The sequence below is a fragment of the Zeugodacus cucurbitae genome, chromosome 6 (genome assembly GCF_028554725.1).
Source record: "Zeugodacus cucurbitae isolate PBARC_wt_2022May chromosome 6, idZeuCucr1.2, whole genome shotgun sequence".
Taxonomy (NCBI): domain Eukaryota; kingdom Metazoa; phylum Arthropoda; class Insecta; order Diptera; family Tephritidae; genus Zeugodacus; species Zeugodacus cucurbitae.
Genome location: NC_071671.1, coordinates 57,093,406 through 57,114,227, shown reverse-complemented (window position 1 = coordinate 57,114,227; position 20,822 = coordinate 57,093,406).

The following is a 20,822-nucleotide window of genomic DNA, read 5'->3' as shown; positions in this document are numbered from 1 at the left end:
AACATCGAAATCGCAGGAAAATTTACAATAAATTTCACTAAAAATCAATTTTGCGCACATTTTCAATTAACTTATCAATTTATGATCTATCAAATTGTATGAAAATGCGTGCGACACAGTTCAATGGCTTGCGAGTAGCAGCAATTTTGTATTGATATGCATTTTTTGCATGGTTTGCGCATGCGCATGCACATTTCTCACGCAACGCAGCAAGCAGTGGTATTTGATTGGCAGGCAGTGGAGTATTGTAATTGTAACTAGCAGCGGTTGATATTTGATAGTGTCGTTATAGTATTTCAAAGCTAAAGCACAGCAAGTTATTTCATTCAAATTGAATATGCATGACAACTGGATATGTCTATTCAAAAATCAGGAAGATTACATCGACATCAAGGTGTTCAAAAGTTTATGGTGATCACAGGTGAAGTCAACAACTTGTTCACTTTTATTTACCTAATAGTGAGTATTATTTATGAAAGAATTTTCTTTAAGAGACGACCGCCAATGTCTTATATATAGCTTATAGCAGGGCACTATCAGACAGGTTCTGTAATTCACTTCCGAGTGAAATTCAACCAAATTCACTAATAATAAAATTCACAATAAAATCTGAGACTTTAATAAAATTATAAAAAAAACAACAACAACGAAAGATATGATTATCCAATCGGGTGGCATAATACATCGCAAAAACAATGCCATACACAGTAACCATAATAATCAGATGTTAGGGTGGTGCTTTCCTGTACCCTCTTCATATAAAAGTTTTTGCTTCTGGATTCTGACAACATAACTAAATTTTTTCTTAAAAATCCGCATACGTAGATGCTCCTTCTTATAGTGATCCTCTGTACCGAATTTCACTGAATTTGGCTTATGTTACTTGCAATGGCTGTATCGAATAAGAGGAAACATACTTAGATTAAAAGGACAGCCCTTGGACGGCTAAAGCCAGTCATTTGTCGCAAACTCCTCAAAATGCAGAAAGAAACCCTTTGGGCATTTTACGAATTTGTACATGCAATTAATTTGTAATCGGGACAGTTCAGCGGAATCTGGACAATTAAGAAGAAAGTGTCTCGATGTCTGAATTTCCAGACTTGCATTCGACAGAATATTTAGCCCTACGGCATGTAGCCCCATCGGGCAGTGTCCAGTTCTATAGTTACAGCGAGCTGAATCTTACTTACTTCTTAGAACAAATAGCAGTGGATTTCCTGCGATACTGGTCGTGGTACAACTCCCACCATGTTTATTCGGCGAAAAACGTGGAGAGACAGGAGGATAGAGGGGCACCAGTTTGTTCGAGATTGCAGCTTGGGTGCCCTTACACGCAAGCTCATCGCATTTGTAGTTCCCAGCGATACCGCTATGACCTGGGACCCAAACGTGTCTTATATTAAAGTAGCTATAAGCTATTGATAGAGAGGCAAAACACTCCTTGACAAGAATTAGGCGTACAGTAACGTAAAAAATTAGACTCATTATTAAATTAAAAAATCGGCTAAGCGCCTATAACCTCATCTAAATCTAAAAGATTTTTCAACTTCTATGAGTATATCCGTTTATTCGCGGCGAGATTGTTCAAAATAGTGAGATCACATAAATTTTAGCATAGATGTCGCAGTGGCGAGTTATTTTTGAAGGCCCAGCCAAACACTCCTCTAGACACTCAGCCTCCCTGAGGCTGATAGCGGTTTTCGCAACGATACACCTTCCGGGTATGCCCACGGGTGCTACACGGGTCACTACACAACTCTGTGAGAGCCATTCGTTGCATGTTCATTTTTGTTTAGAAATATTTTATTTTTTGAATTATTTGAAAGCTGTCATTCATTTATATTTCGGAATGAAAACGTGAACGAAAATAAACAAATTTCTCTTTTTTCAAAACTTGAAAATCAAATTCGGTGCTTTTTGTATTCATTTTAATTTTTACTTTCACTCGGGTTGCAGAACCTGCCTGTATATCTCACTTCTAGATCGAAATACATCGACATCCCCTGATTTTATGTCATTTAGACATTCAGTTGGTCCCCAAATATCATAGAGATGATTTCCGTACCTCTGGTTATACACTCAGATATAATATAATATTATGATCAAAGTGCTGCCTTTATAAGTGCTCTTGAATATCTTTAGAAACTTAAACGGAATATTGTGGTACATATAGCTCTGAGTCATTTTTACATCAATAAAAGCTTCTCTATTGAGAGCTATGCTTTTTGTCAACAAAAGCTTCATTGTTTTCATTTTCATAGTTATTTACTAAATTTATTTGATATAGTATGTTTAATGATCTTCAATTACAGTTATTGTATAAGCTTGTCTAATATTTACGCGCCGACATATATGGCTGCATGTATTTCAAAATAAAGTTTCCTATATGAAAAATTTTCAATGTCACTAAACCAAATATAATGAAGCTACAAAAGCATGAAACTAAAGTATTTGGTAATTGCACGCAAAAAAAGTAAAAAAATATGAAAAGCGCAATCGCAAAGGTAATGACTTACAACAGCCTAGAAACCCAATTGAATTTTACTATGCGCAACTCGACGCATAACAACAACTACTATATGTACATAAGCACTATTCGTATCTAACTACATATGCTTGCAATTGCCAACACTTCAAACTGTTACTAGCGTGTGTTTGTTATTGTTTTAATGTATGCTTAGGCTTATGCGTAACGCAAAAATGTGTGAACAATACTATTCGTATTTGACAACGCCCACTTCAATTTCCACACAAATAATTTTGTGCTACGAGTTAGTTAGCAAAGCAGATTGAAGCAACAGGTGTTAGAGGGTATTTGAAGTGTGTAATTGAACACAACCAAAGCTTAACTAAATGACAGAATATTGCATTGTTTTGTAGGCACATTAGGGTGGTTCTAAAATATAGAAGATAAAAATATAAATATTAAACTCGGTTATCAGACTAGCCAGATAGGAGTCAATGTACAGATTATAATATGAAGACACACTCGGGATCAAAATATAATGCTTATATACTGTTAATTTCAGAGAAGAGAATTTGGAAAAACAAATTTAAAAGTTTTTGCCTTCATAGGAAAATATGTACTTTAAGGGGTTACATGGGTTTCGTGGAATCAAAAAATCGATTTTTTGTTTTTTTGCTTATTAATTTCTACAACATCTCAAGAATATTGTTCTAAATTTTCAAGTCGATCCGAATAATAGTTTCGGAGATACATCCTTTGGGAAGTGTGCGCTCCAAGTCAAGTACTATTGCTACTCAAAACTTTAAAAACTTTTTCTCGGAACCGTGTTTGCAAAGTCGGTTGTCAATTTTTTCTCGAAAACTACTCAACCGATCTTGAAGAATTTTTGAACAGGTGTTTTTTTTTTTCAATTACAACTATTTAAAACAAGAAAAAACGTTAACTTCGGCTATACCGAAGCTAATATACCCTTCACAGGTGCATTTCTTTTAATAACTATGTGTTTAAGCAAATCTGAAGACGTAAGAAAAAGTAAGTAAAAAAAGAAAACATTTTACTAATTCTTTTTAGCCGGGTTGTTTGCTAGAAACATTAAGGTTATATAGTTAACCGATCTGAACAATGTCTTCGGAGATTATATTATTACCTTAAGCAGTAATCCATGTCAAATTTCGTGAAGATACCACGTCAAATGCAAAAATTTTCATACAAGCCATTGATTCCGATCGTTCGGTTTGTATTGCAGCTATATGCTATAGTGAATCGATCTGAACAAATTTTTCGGAGATTAAATTATTTCTATGAACAATAACTCACACCAAATTTCATGAAGATATGTAGTAAAATGCGGAAGTTTTTCATACAAGCCCATGATTCCGATCGTTCAGTTCCGACAAATGAGCAGCTTCTTGAAGAGAAAAGAACATCTGTAAAATTTCAAAACGATATCTTAAAAACTGAAGGACTAGTTCGTATATATACAGACAGACGGACGGACAGACAGACTCAGTTCAACATACTGATCATTTATATATATACTTTATAGGGCTTCCGACGCTTCCTTCTGGGTGTTACAAACTTCGTGACAAACTTAGGGTATATTAAGGGTATAAAAACAAAATGTCAAGCAAATTTGACCAAAATTTTAATTTTTTTGAAAAGTGTCCGCCAAAATTCAAATTTCTTTTGTCTTTCCTTCGTTCAAGCACGAGATTATTGTCTTACCTAAAACATTTATTATTGTTTTTTCAGTTTGGATGATCCTGTCAGGAGTTATGCTGACAACGCGGAAGCACCTTTTTTCCGAGAGGTCACCGGAAATGGAGGAGTTTTACTTTTTTTTTCAGAATTTATTTTTTAAATATGTACCTATAAGACTGAAAAAAGTTTGAATCAAATAAACAATGGTTTACATGGAAAAAAATATTGAAAATAGGTAATTCTTTACGCGACAAAACCCATGTAACCCCTTTATCAAATTTACCCAAATTTCCCAGTAGCATTACCAAATGAAAAAATCATACTCAAAAAACGCTCATTAGACTTTTTAAGAACAACCCTAATGTAATATACAAATAATTTTTTTTTCTTACCACCTCTGTTACCGCTTTGCACCGTTAAGTGGCGGGAATTTGTATGACACAACTTAATTAGAAGCAGTGTGGGTATTGTGTACATGAGTAAGCTTGTATTTACCGTTATTTTTTTGCTTCTAAGCTTCGATTAAAGCAATTACCGCACGCAATTGTTTTAGACAATTTACTTACAATTATCAATAATTTTGGCCAGCGACAATTATTTTAATCTCTCGGCTTATATTGTTGGCGCGTTTTCGTTATTATTTATTGCGTTTGTTGTATTGTATAACAACGATAACGATTTGTTATGAAAGCGCCAAAAGCAATTTGTAGTTGACGCGACATTGACTTCAATTTATTTGTCAAATCGAAATGTTGCGAGAAAAATGGGAAGGCAATCTTGAGAATTGAAGAAATAATTGGGATTTCACGTTTTTTGATTTGAAATTGGCAGTGATTGTACTTACATGCGTATTATTTTGAGGAGTGTTTAAGTTTCCAGAAATGGATTCTGTAAAACGCATTTCTTCCAATCGGAAACAAAAAAAAAAAACATTGTAAAGTATTCGATGTTTCTCGCTAGAAATAAATTTTTCATGAAAGGATGTTTAAATTAAGTGGGCTTCAAGAAAAAATTACAAGCATTTAACCTTATTATAAAGACAGGGGTTTGCCATTAGGTTTTAAAAATGATTTTAGGTTAGTAACTGTCGCGACTTGCTCGAATAAATTCAGGCTGGAGGAACTAATTTTCGACAACTTTTTCCAGCAATTGGGCCGGACGTTGAATAATTTTAAGTGCCTCAGATGTAGATAAAGACGTTGTAGATAAAGGTCCTTTCCTCTATACAATACAGCTTCCCTATCTAAAATGAGACAATAAAACAATTTTGAGCTATAATTCATAGAAAAGTAACCAAAGTAAAATATTTTTCTCCTCTTCCCACCGCCCTCTTCATTCACATTTACAATATAACTCGCCAGCTATTTTGGCGTGCGTTGCGCTTGACTTCTTCCACTACCTCGTATTTCACTGCTTCTTGTAAAGAAATGAAGATATAGCATGTTACCATATACAACAAAAAAAAAACAAATAAAGTAAAATACAAATGTTACGTATACGCCCGCGTGAGTGACCGTATCACGCCAGTATCTTATTTATATACATAAGTATATATTCAGCTATATTATATTCATAGTGTAAATATGTACCTACATTTAACTCACACTCACCGGCTTCATGTATACATATCTACCTACACGTCATTGGCGTTACTTCGCTAAAATATCAAAAAGAAATGCCTTCACTCACTGGCCGCGCCACATGCAATTGGAAAAAGTAGCAAAAAAAAAGTTTAAATTATTACTTAACATCATATCGTACTCGCTAATTGAATAAGTTGCTCTTGCTTTGCGTTTAAAATAAATTTGTAATCAGTGATATTTATGGTTTCCCGAATAAAGAATTAGCAACAGTTTTTTAGTATTTATAGCTTTAGTTATTGATTTGACATTGGCCGTGAACTGTTAGTCATTTGTTTAGATGCCCTGCTATAAAAATATAACAAATATTATTTTTCACATTCTTGACTATATTTCTGTTCATTGGTTTGCAACCTATTTATTGACGGTATGAAAATTTAAGCAATAGTGCCATGAGATATATTTCAATGTAAGTATAGATAGATATATGTATGTCTATAAAGATATTTCTTAGTATTAAAAGGAGACATAAGCATCCACATTATTTTCGTAACACTATATTTTTACCCACATATACACTTTCCTATGGAATGTCATGTTAAGCTAGGCTATGTTATACTATTTTATGTTATGTCATTTTATATGCTTTTTTTTCTTTCCTTATATATTATTCTGGTTAAATCTTGTTAAGTTATGTTAAGCCATGTTAAGTTAAGTTATTTACGTATTATGTCTGTAAATCCTGTTTACGCCATAGGAATAAATTATATGTTACACTATGCTATGATGCTATGTTTCGTTAAGCCATTTAATGTAATATTATTTCTATGTAAAAAAAAAAAAATAATTTAAGTTAAGTTACTTTGAATTAAGTTATATTATGTTATATTAATATACGGTATATTTTTATACTCTCGCAACAAAGTTGCAGTATTATAGTTTTGTCCACATAACGGTTGGTTGTGAGTCCTAAAACTAAACGTGTTAGATACAGGGTTTTATATATCAAAATGATCAGGGTGACGAGTAAAGTTCAAATCAGGATGTCTACCTGTCCGTGCGTCTGTCCGTCCGTCCGTGCAAGCTCTAACTTTAGTAAACATGGAGATATCTTGATGAAACTTGGAAGACGTATTTCTTGGCACCATAAGTTTGAAGATGGGCATAATCGGACCGCTGCCACGCCCACAAAATGTTGAAAACCGAAAACACATAAAGTACCTTAACTAAGCCATAAATGAATCTATTAAAGTGAAATTTGCTATGTAGGATCGCGCTATGTAGGCGCATATGTGGATGTAAGTTTTTTTGGGAAGAGGGCAGGGGCCCGCCCCCTACTAAATTTTTTGTACATATCTCGTCAACTACCAAAAATGGAGGAAATCGGATGATAACCACGCCCACCTCCCATACAAAGGTTATGTTGAAAACTACTAAAAATGCTTCAATTCAATAAGAAAAACCACTAGAAACCTTAAATTTCATTATAAATATGGTACAGATGAACTGCACTCAAAATAGTATACAAAATTTTAAATGGGCGTGGTTCCGCCCACTTATGGGTCAAAAACCTTATCTCCGAAATTATTCGACCAATTTCAATGAAATTCGGTTCATAAAATCTGTTTGGCTTCCCAATGATATGTTGTGAAAATAGTTCAAATCGGTTCACAACACCGTCTATTTCCCATATACCATAACTTTGAAGTCGATCTGAATCGTTTACTTTATAATATGGTATAAAGTAAGCACTATTGAAGATATCGAAACAGAACTTTGCAAAAATATTGCATTTAAAGAGTGGCATCGCCCTTCTAAAAATCGAATTTTTTGCGGAAAATATAAGTTAGCCTCTCAGATATTTTGAAGAAATTCAGAGGGAATAGTTTTCTTCTAATAATATGTTTCCGTGCCAAAAATGAGTGAAATGGGGTCATAACTTCCCCCAGCTCCCATATACCTAATATTAGGGGTTTTATACTCTCAATGGACTTTGTACCATATACATGTATGCCGAAAATGTTCGGTGACACCCGAACTTAGCCCTTCCTTACTTGTTTCTAAAAAGTGACAACTGTAACTCGAAAACCGCTCAGTATATTTTAATGAAATTTCTACAGTTTTTAGAATATATAATTAGATTATACATATATTTTAGATTATATAATTTCGATTTTTCCCGAAAATCTAGAAAAAATTTCCTGTGGCAGCCATTTTGTTAATTTTTGAAACAAAAAAGAAAAACCTTCGATCTGGTTCAGGATTATCTATTCATAAAAGTGATTTTTCTCATCCGATTAATTTTAGATGAATCTGCACGGACTTATGATTGTCATCGCAAGGACCTTTTTTTTGGAACACGAACATCTATAACTATGGAAATTATAGATTTTTTTCCAATTTTCGTTACTTCAAGTCAAATTATTGTATAATAATTCCATAACATGACTTTTGCAAATAACATGATTTAATAAAATTTTAAATTGAAAAATGTTAAATTGAAAAATTTAAAATTTAAATTTTTTCGTGTATCTGACTACTCTTAACCACTTAAGCGTTATCCGCCACTTCAATAACTGAATTTAATTTAATATACAAAACATGCCAATAGTAAGTGTTACAGTTACAAAATTATTAAAAATTTTCTCACTCATACTTACAAACATAATAGGACATGCAAACTAAGTGCCAATAAATAAAGGAAATTAAGGAAATGTGTCACCACAGCACCGCTTCCTGCAATTTTTGTGTTTACCTAACTTAAGTAAAATGAATAGTAAAGTGAAACACATGTTCAAGACAGTGGAATGTCACTTTTAAAACTTCATAAACCGCCGGTTGAAAGTAAAATTTGAATGACTTCATTAAATGCTTAGATTATTTAATTTAAGTAGCAATTAACTCGGTGGCAAGCAAGCAACAGCGAACACTTCCCGGTCGGAGTGTTTCGCGGATATTAGTAATTTCGTGGCTGGCCAAACACTTTCATTTCTGCAAATCAAGACAACGATTACTTTCCAATCAGAGAATTTTTATAAACAAACAGCACAACAACAAAAGCAAAGGCAATGGAAAGTTAACTGTAATAATTGTGAAGGGAAAAAATACAGCACACCAAACACTTTATGACGAACAACAAACTTTATCAGCCATCAAATGTGCAGGCCATAATGAAAAACAAATAAAAGTTGCGCCGAAATTTGCGGAGTAGAAATTGGCAAGAGATATTTTTACTGCAGTTACTATAAACACTATTAAATGAAACAACCGCGCCTATGAGATTACCTAAAAACTACAATAATTGTGTGGGCAAAAACAAAAACAATTCATGTATTCAATTGTCACCTAGAAATATCTACGTCTGGCAAAATCAGTTGGCTCAAAGAAAGAATGAAAGAAACTCGCAATTATTGCAAAGCTCATTACGAAAGACATGTGTGTAAATGGACAGCTACCTTCACCTCCACGCTTAATGTCAATACCACAAATATCAAAAGACACATTTAATAGCGTTCGAACATACGTAGACACAGCCACTTAAAAACATATACGCTTACAAACTCACATGTATTTTGTGGCAACAGGAACCCAGCTGCCGCGGCAAGCCAAACAATCCATTAAAACTACCACACTGAGACCGCACTACCTCGCATCCTCTTGCCTCCAACTCACCTCCTTTACGTTAACCACATTTGACCGACTTTAATTTGCTTGTTCTTCACTTGTTTTTGTTCACTTTTACATACAGTGGTCTTAAATGGCTTAGGTCGACCCGGCGCGTCTCTGTTTCGTTGGCTCACCCTATGCGTCGCCGTCTCTGTTGTGGTACTTTCAAGTTATTGCCATTTAACTATTGTTGTTATGTTTGCTGATGTTGTTTTTGTACACTTTTATTCACTTTTATTTGTTACAGCAGTCTATTATTACAATGATCTCTTGTGGCGGCGGCTGCCTTGAAAGCGAAAGTGAAATTGTTTGCTCTCGAGCTAATCTTGATGGGTTGCATTTGTTCGCGTTCAAATTTATTTTGGAGATTTTCTTGGAATGAGCCTTTTCTTCGGCGTGCGTCTCTATTTATTATTAATTTTTACTATTATTGCTTGCTGACTGGCCATTATTGTTGGAAACATTAAACGAATTATATAAAAATAAATTGATTATGGGTTTAAAGAAATGAAAATAAAATAAAAATATAATATATTTGCACGCACCCAAGTTGGGGGTAGCGGATTAATGATTTTATTAGAAAAAAGAAATAGCAATAATGTCTTTAAGGTTTCCAATTATTCGCCTGCAGCGCTGTCGCTATTTTATTTAATAAATTTAATATAAATTGTATTTCTTGGAATTTTTTGTTTTTAAATCTTCAATTGTGAGATTTTCCATTTCTGAATGGAGTTAATAGACTATTTAATCTCGAGTCAACCATGTTTTTTTTGTTAATTTGGAAATAAAAAGGAAAACAATTCAATATAATTTTTGATGGATTTTGACATGATAGATACGCAACTAAGATACATACTGAATGTTTGACGAATCGAACAAACAACTGTCATAATTAAATAAGGATAAAAAAAAATGTTGGGAAAAATACAAAAAGGTAAAGAACTTAAATACTTTACAACCATTAAATAACTGCCAATTGGCATTCGAGACGAACAAAATCGGACCATTGCTATGACCGTTGCTACGACCAATTAATGTCGTTCATCGAAAAATTATTATTAAAACAGCGATAACTGCCTAACAAAAACCGAATTGACATAAAAATTGGAATTTAGGCCCACCCACTCTTTGCTGAAACCTTTATCTCGGCAACTACTGGACTGATTTAAAGGAAAACTAAACCTTATACGAATATTATTTTGAAAATGTGCGAAATCAGACCACAACCATGCCTATTCTATTCTATTACTATTACATTCACTCATTTCAAATACATATATCAAGTACCAATGAAGAGAACGGAATTAATGATTTTACAAATAGTAACTTCAAGGTGTGGCGCTCCCCATCTAATAATGGTCCAAATGGACCACAACTTTTCAAGCCCCCCAGGTGCCAAATACAAAATCCTAAGTTCCTATAGTATACTTTATACCGAAAATACCGCTCAATATAAAAGATATATTATTGAAATTAAGTGGACAACTTTTTCTATATGTTATATAGAAAATCGGGTCAGTACTTTCCTTAGCTCTCATATAACTGATATGAGGATTTTCATATTTCCGTTTAACTGTAGATGGTATATATCGGTTAATATGTGAGATATCTTTGCCAAATTATGTGAATGTGAATGCGAAAATAGATGAAATCGGTTCCGGAATTACACCCTCATATACTATGTATATATTAGGTAGGCAAATATCGTCCTTCCGTCTTTTAATCTTTTGAATTTCGAGGCTATGTATAAAGCGCTACAGAGCTCGTATCTGGCAATACTATATATCTTTGAAAGGTCTTGACATAACCTACAAAACGACGCTATGCATGATTAGTTTGGATATTGCGTTCAACAGTTATGGACGTGTAAACATGGAGTTCACTAACGACGAAATTCGCGCTATTTTAAAGTTTTCCTACGTTAAAAGCAAATCCGCTAGAGAAACGTTCCGTGAGATTAATGGTGTTTTGCCAGCCGGTGGAAAACCTAACATCCTGTTAGAGCGGCATGTGGCATTTCGTGACATCGTCCAGGAGATGTGAGTTAGTCATCAAATCATGTAAAAATCAGAAGGCTGGAGTCTTCTGGATTGAATCAACGCCTGCGATATGCTGCTGAAACGGAACGAACTCGACAAATTTTTGAAGCGGATGGTGACTGGATCGAAAAAGCGACCACATACGACAATATCAAGCGAAAACGGTCGTGGTCGGAGGTCTATGAATCGTCCCAAACAGTGGCCAAGCCGGGATTGACGGCCAGGAAGCTTTTGCTGTGTGTTTGGTGGGATTGGAAAGAATCATCCACTATGAGTTGCTCCCATATGGTCAGACGATTAATTATCTAATCTACTACGAACAACTGGACCAGACCACACACTTCGTTAATGACTCGTCAGAAGCTACGGGAGCTCGGATAGGAGTAGGACATAGCGGCAAGTGATTACCACCTATTCATGGCGAACGCCCTTGGTGATGTAAAGTTGAACTCAAAAGAGGCTTGTGAACTCAAAAGAGGCTTGTGAAAGTTCTTCGCAAATAAGGAGGGTGGCTTCTACAAGGGGGGTATTATGAAGCTGCCGTCTAGATGGAAACAGATTATCGAACGAAACGGTGCATATTTGACATTTTTCCGATCATTGTAACACTTTTTATAAAGCATTGAATAAAGAGCAAAAGAGGAAGGAAGATATTTGGACTTTATGCCGAATATATTGGCCAAAGTGTGAGTTATCTTGAGCATTCTTTAGTTCAGTTCCAAAAGACAATGAAATCGGTCCACCCCTTTCCAAAAGCTGAAAGTAGTTCCTCATCACTGATCCACACAAAATATCTTTCTTTCTTCTTTTTATAACATTTTCAATCAAAGTTTTTCCTACAAGGCATTTTTGTAACCCTATACATGCTGTATATGTATGTACGAGTGTGTAGAGTCGCTTCTGGTATTGGTGTTGCTGTTGTGGCTGGTCATTTGTGGAGCAAAAATAATAAGAAAAGTGTGGCAGCGACTCCTTTCACTTTCGTTAAATGTATGTCCGCATAACCGCTCTTGATATGCACATAACATGTTATTGTTTTTGTTGCCACTTTTTGTTTTTGTTGGATTTGTTGCAACGGCGTTGCCTGACTGACCATCATTGCCGGTTTTTTGTTGTTTCTTTTTCCACTTTTTTCCTCTTAACTGCTGCTGGGCTTATCTATATCTGTACCATCTGTTGGCACTCAACGTCCATTGGTTGTTTTGTTGTGGTCATCACTTGCTGTTTGCGTTAAATTCAGAGCAGCTGTTGTTGTCAATGTAAAGCAGCAAAAGCAATTCGTCGGTGGAAGCAGCAATGACAATGACAGAAAAAATTCGAAATTTTCGTTAGTGCTAATCAGCAGGCATTTCACGGCAGCAACAACAGCAACTCTGTTGACTTGAATTACATTTGACAGTGTTGTGTTGTTGCTGATGTTGTTGGCTGCATGATTCATAAGCTCTTGAGTGGCTCTCAGCTAAGTGTTTTTGGAGCGGCTGCCGGTTGTCATTAACGTTGATTTTGTTGTTTTTTAACATTTTCATTTTTTTATATTTTTTTGTTGTTGTTTATTTTTTACGAGTTTTGCATGTTGCCGCGTGGCTGTTGCTGCTGCTGCGTAGCTGGATTTCTTAAGGCCAGCAGCAGTCAAAACCGCATTCACACAAATTAACAAAACGCACTCGGTTGTCACTGTTGTTGTTGCTGTTGATATATTTATTTCTTCTTCAGCTTGTTATTCAACTGCACTCGCTGTTGTTATCTGTTTTTGTCGTTTTTTAATAATTTGTATATGTCTTCTGTATAATATTATAAATTTTGTCCATGACAGTGGCGCGTTTTTCCCCACACCAGAGTTTTTTCCGCGTCAACTGTATTGGGAGATTCCGCAAATGCTTGTCTATGGCGTTGCCGAGATCAAGGCTTCACCTTGGCAGTCGATGAATGCCGTTCGTTTGTGCGGTGTTGTGGACAATTACTTTGTTGTTCGATAAGAAAAATAAATAAAAATCATATTTAGGCGCGAATTTGTGCAAATCTGTGTGCAAATAAGAAAATTGGATTTTTCTCATATTTCTTTTTTTTTAAGTCCAGGTTTATTTGCTTGCGTTTTCATGTCTAATAAATTGTGTTATGGATTTCCTTATATTGATTGCATACATTTCGCTATTAATATTAGTTTTGTGTTGAGTGTTAAATGGCCTTAGCAAGTTTGTCGCTTAAGTCTTCCGTTTTTCCTTGTAACTAGTCTTTAGTAGTCTCGTTTATTGCAGCTGGGAATATGAAAAGCGGTTGCGTTTAGTTGTCCGTATTAATTTTTATATATTTTCGGTATTTTTATTGCTTTTGCGAAGTGTTTTAAATTTATAACTAATCAAGTTATCATTTCAGGTTCAGTCAAACAGAATTGTTAAAATTTCTCAATCTCAACTTTTTACTGAAAATATTTCTTTGTCAATAGTTAGCAATAACCATAGATTTCTTTAAATTTTTAGTAAACATTTTACTAAATTTGTAAATAAAATATACAAAGTCGTACATTTCAATTTTCTTAATATTTGAAAAGAATTAAACCCTAAAAACTGACTAAGTATGTCTTTAGGAAATTATATAATCAATATAAGAGTATATATATATATGAATATATACTTTGTGAAGAAAGAATAAATCACATTTTGTGGCAAAATTAGATTGAAGAAGTCCAACGATCAGTATCTTGCTTCCAATACCTATATATAGCCGGTATTATCTTTACCAGGGCTACCTTTTCGCACTGAAGTAAATTGATCAATTAACCGGCCACTGCTCGATTAAAACGCTTATTAAGAGCGATTTACCATACAAAATAAAATCTACATTAATTTGTAATTGAATTTTAATCGACTTTAAAATCAAATGCAACTCTGCGCCAAAGTTGTACGATATATGTTCTGTGTTTGCGATTTGAATTTTTTCATAAAAAAAAGCAAAGATTGTCGAAAAACAATGAAAGGTCCAAAATACCGATATAAAATTATTCAATATTTTTTATACTCTCGCAACAAATGTTGCTAAAGAGAGTATTATAGTTTTGTTCACAACAACCGTTAGTTTGTAACACCCAAAACTAAACGAGTTAGATATAGGGTTATATATACCAAAGTGATCAGGGTCCGTCCGTCCGTCCGTCCGTCTGTGCAAGCTGTAACTTGAGTAAAAATTAAGATATCTTGATGAAACTTGGCACACTTATTTCTTGGCACCATAGGAAGGTTGCTTTCGAAAATGAGCAAAATCGGACCACTGCCACGCCCACAAAATGGCGAAAACCGAAAACACATAAAGTGCCATAACTAAGCCATAAATAAAGCTATGGAAATAAAATTTGGAATAAAGGATCGCACTAGGAGGGGGCATATTTGGATGTAATTTTTTTGGAGAAGTGGGCGTGGACCCGCCCCCTACTAAGTTTTTTGTACATATCTCGCAAACCAATAGAGCTATATAAACCAAACTTTCTGCAGTCGTTTTTTATAGCCACTTCCATACAGTCCAAAAATGAAAGAAATCGGATCAAAACCACGCCCACCTCCCATACAAAAGTTTGGTTGAAAATTACAAAAAGTCGGTTAACTCACTAACGACAAAAGTCAGAAACACTAAATTTCACATAAGAAATGGCAGATGAAAGCTGAACTCAGATTTTTTTACAAAATGGAAAATGGGCGTGGCGTCGCCCACTTATGGGTCAAAAACCATATCTCAGGAACCAATCGACCGATTTCAATGAAACTTGGTTTGTAATAGTTTCCTTACATCCCAATGATATGTTGTGAAAATCGCTTCACAACCACGCCTACTTTCTATATACCAGAACTTTGAAGACGAATTGAATCGTTTACTTTACAATATATAAAGTAAGCACTAGTGAAGATATCGGTGCAGAACTTTGCACAAATACTACGTTTATAGTGTGGCAGCCCCACTCTAAAAATCACCGAAATCGGACCATAGGTTTCTAAGGCCCCATATATCGAACACGAGGACCTCGGTGCTTCTAACCTAATATTATGGTTTCCAACTTTCAATGGACTTTATACAATATATATGACGAATATGTGGGTCAAATTGTGTATTATATAAAATAAATAAATTGCGAGAGTATAAAATGTTCGGTTACACCCGAACTTAGCCCTTCCTTACTTGTTTTAGTATACAATTTATCCTTTTATTATAATTGATGCAATTAATTAGTCCCGTAAACTAAAGGGCGTTTGCTATCTAAATCGTAAAACATCCTTTTTGACCAATTAATGCTTTAGGCCATTCAGTTTGGGAACAAGGTTAATTTCGGTTAGATTTTTAATTATTAATTTTTTCACACTGTTTATTAAGCCACATGGAGGAGTTATGTTAGCTGATTTAGTCGGCTTCGACATATAATTTAGATGTTTCCAAAAGTTTATCTGGGAGCATAATATCATTTCGCTATCTAGAATTGTGAGCTAATACTTTGACTTCCAGGAAAACGCCTATCCTTTAAGTGTCTCTTATTATATAATCTTTTTATACAAAGGTCTAAAATAATGTCTGAAGAAATATTGCTCACTCATAATTTTTTCGACGGATATAAAGCCATGTCAAAAAAATTATGTAGACTAATTGGCTTCCAAATGGCTTAAATTTATTTATCTAAATTTTTAGTGGAAGATTTTCTGTGCTAATCTCGTGCTTTCTTTTTATTTATTTTAATATATGTGACCTGGTCTACGAAAAGGGGGGCTTAGGTGTCAAAAATCAATTTTCACTTTTTAGTTGATTCGGATGGAAGATGATAGATGTTTATTTTTAACAGCTGTTTCCCAGAAAACTAGTTTTCGCACGTTAGCTCCCTTTTCGTAGACCACGTCACATATTTTGTCGGCTTTTGGCCATGCATTTTTCGATGATACTTTGTCAACTCGAATTTTAATCTAAGTTATAATATATACCTCTGTAAGGAGAAGGCAAAGAGAAACACTAAATATTGTATTTACAAAGCTAACTGACTGATTGAGTATCTTAAGAGGGAAACCGACACCAGATTCTAAGATCAGGAACAGACAGAGAAGATCAAGAACAGGCAGAACAGAATAGAGTATTAACAAAAACTTGTAGCAGGGACAAAAACTTGAATATATTACATATTTTTTGAAATCTCGAATCTTGAAAAGAAAAAAATTTGAGTTTGAAAAATCATTCTCTACAGGTACTAAACGATGTTCTAATAATTGTCAATATTTCTTTTAGCGGTGTTGAGCAGTAGCCAAAAAAATTTTACGTAATACTTCTGAGTAATATTATGTACTTAAGCGGTATTAAGCAACATAAAAGTTTGTAATAAACTTCAGACCGATAGAAAATATAAAAAGTTACTTCCATGCAATTGCAAAATTTCCTTTTCTTCGGTAATTAATCAAATATCAAAATATAATATCGTCAAGTTCTCATTACGGCGGTAATAAGTGCTTCTCGATATTATGTAATTTAGGCAACAAAGTCATAGACCTAAAACGCCTACAAAACATAACACAACGCAAGCAACTAAACAACAAAAATCACAAAAACACATTGCATAACACGATTAAGTAACAAATATAACAAAAAAAAAAACATTTTGTTCAAATGTTTAAAGAGTTATAGTACTAAGCGTAATAGTGACATAGGCGACATAACCTTGGCGACGTCTGGTCGTGGTTCATCGATCGTTCGCGGATGATTAGGAACTTCATAACTCATTTGTTGCCGTCGCTGTTGTTGTTGCTGTTGCAGCGTTTTGTCAAACTCTCAAAGCGACGTCTATTAGCGTACAATTAGCATGTATAAATAGATATTGTATATACATACATACATATTTATAGTCGAACAAATGAATCATTTATGTGTGTGGCTAAAACCCCAAAAACACAAACAAAAGCAATGTTGGCTTAGAAAAATAAATATTAGTTAAAATAAACAAAATAAAAATGTTAAACAGAAGCCATATGCTAAAGCGGATAATCAGATTTCTTGTGTCCAATATATATTTTTTTTCGACAACTCATTTGTTTTTCTTGTTGTTTTTATATATTTTTTCAAACGAAACTCACTCAATACAGCGGTAATATTGTAGAGCGCACGCTTAATTGCGCTGCTTTGCGACGCATCCGCTCCGAATGGCTGCGGTGACGGTGAGGGCTCATTAGCTGTAACTTGAAGACACAAACACACAAACACACACAAATATATTTTCATCGAAGCCAAGTGCCATCATAGTGTTTCCGCTGACTGCACACTTGGACAGCCGAGTGACCATCGCCGCATTATGGCATCGCATCTTCATAATTACAAGCGCTCGACTGGCCTGCCTGTTAAGCAACAAACCAAAAATATTAATAAAAAAATGAAAAAATAAAAAATATAAAAAAATTGAGAAAAATTATGTCGCTGTTTTTGGTTTATTTTCAACGAAATCTCATGTTGTAAAATCGCTTGAGATTTTATAGACTGGCAGCTGAGTTTATTCGTTTGTCATTTATATGCATTTAAGGTACATGCTTTTGCTTAGTCATTTTTACTACTGTGGCACATAAATACAAATATATGTACATACTAAGAGGTGGTTACATGTATAATTTCATATTGGTAGGCACAAAAGAAATGAAGCAATTTTTGACACGCCAATTGCTACTGGAAGTGTTATTATTGGTTTTGTTACAGTGGGTCGAGTTGGACATTTAGTTATGGCAAATTATGTTTGACATTTATATTTATGTTCATAAGTAATAAAATGCTGTTTGTATATGAGTTAAAACAATTTCTATTATTTATATATGTTATATAAATTTCAAAATATTTAAAAATAATTAATAACATGTTAAAGATGTTATTTTTGGAATCTCCAGTTGTTTTTTTACTAAAACATGGATCAAAACTGTTTTGTGGAAAGAATACGTCATTGTAGTATTTAAATGAGGTATTTAAAATTAAAAAAGAGGGAAGGAAAGAAGTATCGCTGTGGGTGTATAAGGTGTTAGGGGTAGCCAGGATTTAATAAATAAATAAATATTTTTTTTTTTGTATTTTTTGCATTTTCGTTAAGTGTAATCTTAAAAATATTCTCCGAATTTTTCCGATAATTGCTTGTCGAGTTATTAGACAAATAGCAAAGAGCGTTCAAGCGCTCCAAACCGCTAGTATGAAACTTTAAATGCGTTTTTCTGAAAAAAAATTTGAACTGGTGACAACCGCTCAGTAGATTTTAATGAAATTTATACTGCTTTTAAAATTCCAAATGATCTTGGGCGTGATCGAAACTTTTTTGTTTTTCAAAAATTTCGATTTTTAAGATCAATTAACTGTTGATTTTTTCCCCAAAATCTAGAAAAAAATTTCTTGAGACTGCCATTTTGTTAATTTTTGAAAAAAAAAAACAAAAAAGCTTCTACCAGGCCCAGGATTATCTATTTATAAAACTAATTTTATCATCCGATTGATTTTATATGAATCTACTAGGACTTATGATTGTCGCCGTAAGGACCTTTCTTTTGGAACTGGGTCAACACAAACAGCTATAAATTTGGAAATTGTAAATTTTTTTCAAATTTTCATGATATAAAGTCAAAACATTGTATAATAATGCCATATTATTACTCTTGTACAAAAACATGATTTAATAGAAAAAAACTTAAAATTCTCTTTTTTTGTGTCTCTGACTACACTTAACTCCTCAATGTGAAAACAATTTAGGAAAACATAACAAAAATAACAGAAAATATTTGCAATTTGTCAAAATCATGTGATATGATATTAGACTAGCGCACAGGGATAATGGCTACGCTGGCTAGGCCATGTTGTCCGAATGGACGAAAACACTCTAGCCCTGAAAGTGTTCGATGCAGTACCCGCCGGAGGAAGCCGAGGAAGGGGAAGGCCTCCACTCCGTTGGAGGGACCAGGTGGAGAGCGACCTGGTTACACTTGGGATCTCCAACTGGCGCCGAACTGCGAAGGAAAGAGAAGAGTGGCGCGCTCTCATCGATTCGGCTATAACCGGCTAAACGGTTGAACGCTAATAACATACATACATACAGGGATAATTCACATAACTTTATTAAGGACTTGAGAACTATCAGAATTGCCTCTAAGATAATGTTCTTTAGCGTTCCCATATACTGTTGATGAGCTCCAAGTCAGCTTGGCTAAAGATTTACGGTTAAAAACTTCTTAAATCTGACACTAATTTAAAAAAGTCTACGTAATGTATGTTAGAAACAGAAAAAATTCTCATAAATTAATTGTATATGGCCTGGAAATCACTCTTCAAATAGATACCAGAAGTGCAAGTTCATTTAATTATACTTAAAAATCTCATACTCTCTCTCATCTCATCTTATAGAAAATAGCTTTTTAAAAATCTTCTGGTTCATCTTTCTAGTCACCGTCGTCTTTCTTCAATGACAACATAATATGGACTTTGGAGGTCAAAACAAAATTAACTTCGGAGTTGTCGAAGTATATATCACTTATATATAACGTTTCAATAAAAATCTTCGCAATAAAACCGAGATGAACGCTAAAAAGAGTTTGTATTGCCAAAAATAGAATAAAAATATTTTAATGTGATTTTATACTCTCGCAACAAAAGTTGCTCAGAGAGTATTATAGTTTTGTTCACATAACGGTTGTTTGTAAGTCATATAACTAAACGAGTTAGATATAGGGATATATCAAAATGATCATGGTGATCAATTCACCACCACGACTATTTTCCATATAACTCAATTTTGAATTCCATTTGATTTCTGAACTTTATAATGTATAAGGAACCGATGACGATAGCGAAATAAAACATTACACACATACTGTATATCATCTGTGGCCTCACTTTTGGAAAAATTGTCGAAATCGGTATAACTTTTCAAGGATTGGTGGTGAGTTAAATCGGTTCAGGAATTTACTCAGCCCTCATATACTATATATGATGATTTTCATTTTTCTATTGGACTTTATGCCGAATATATAGGCCAAATTGTGTACTATCTTAATAAAACTATGGCAATACACTGCGGAGTATAAAATTTCCTTACTTGCTAATGAATGTGTTAATTGTTTAGCAATTAAATGAAATTAAATCAGTTATTCTATAAATATAAATTAACTATAAATATAAATTGAGTTTAATTTGAGCTCTGCTTAAGATTTAATTTAGCCTTTTAATTTGTCTTCACTAAGACTAATATGATTTTTAACTCACTAATTTATATAAAATAATTTATTGCAAAGCTTTCAGCATAACAGCTTGAATTTGCATCAAAATTAAATCGTTGCTATTAAAAAAAAAAAATTAATTAATTAAATAAATAAAAAAATTAAAAATAAAAAATGTAAA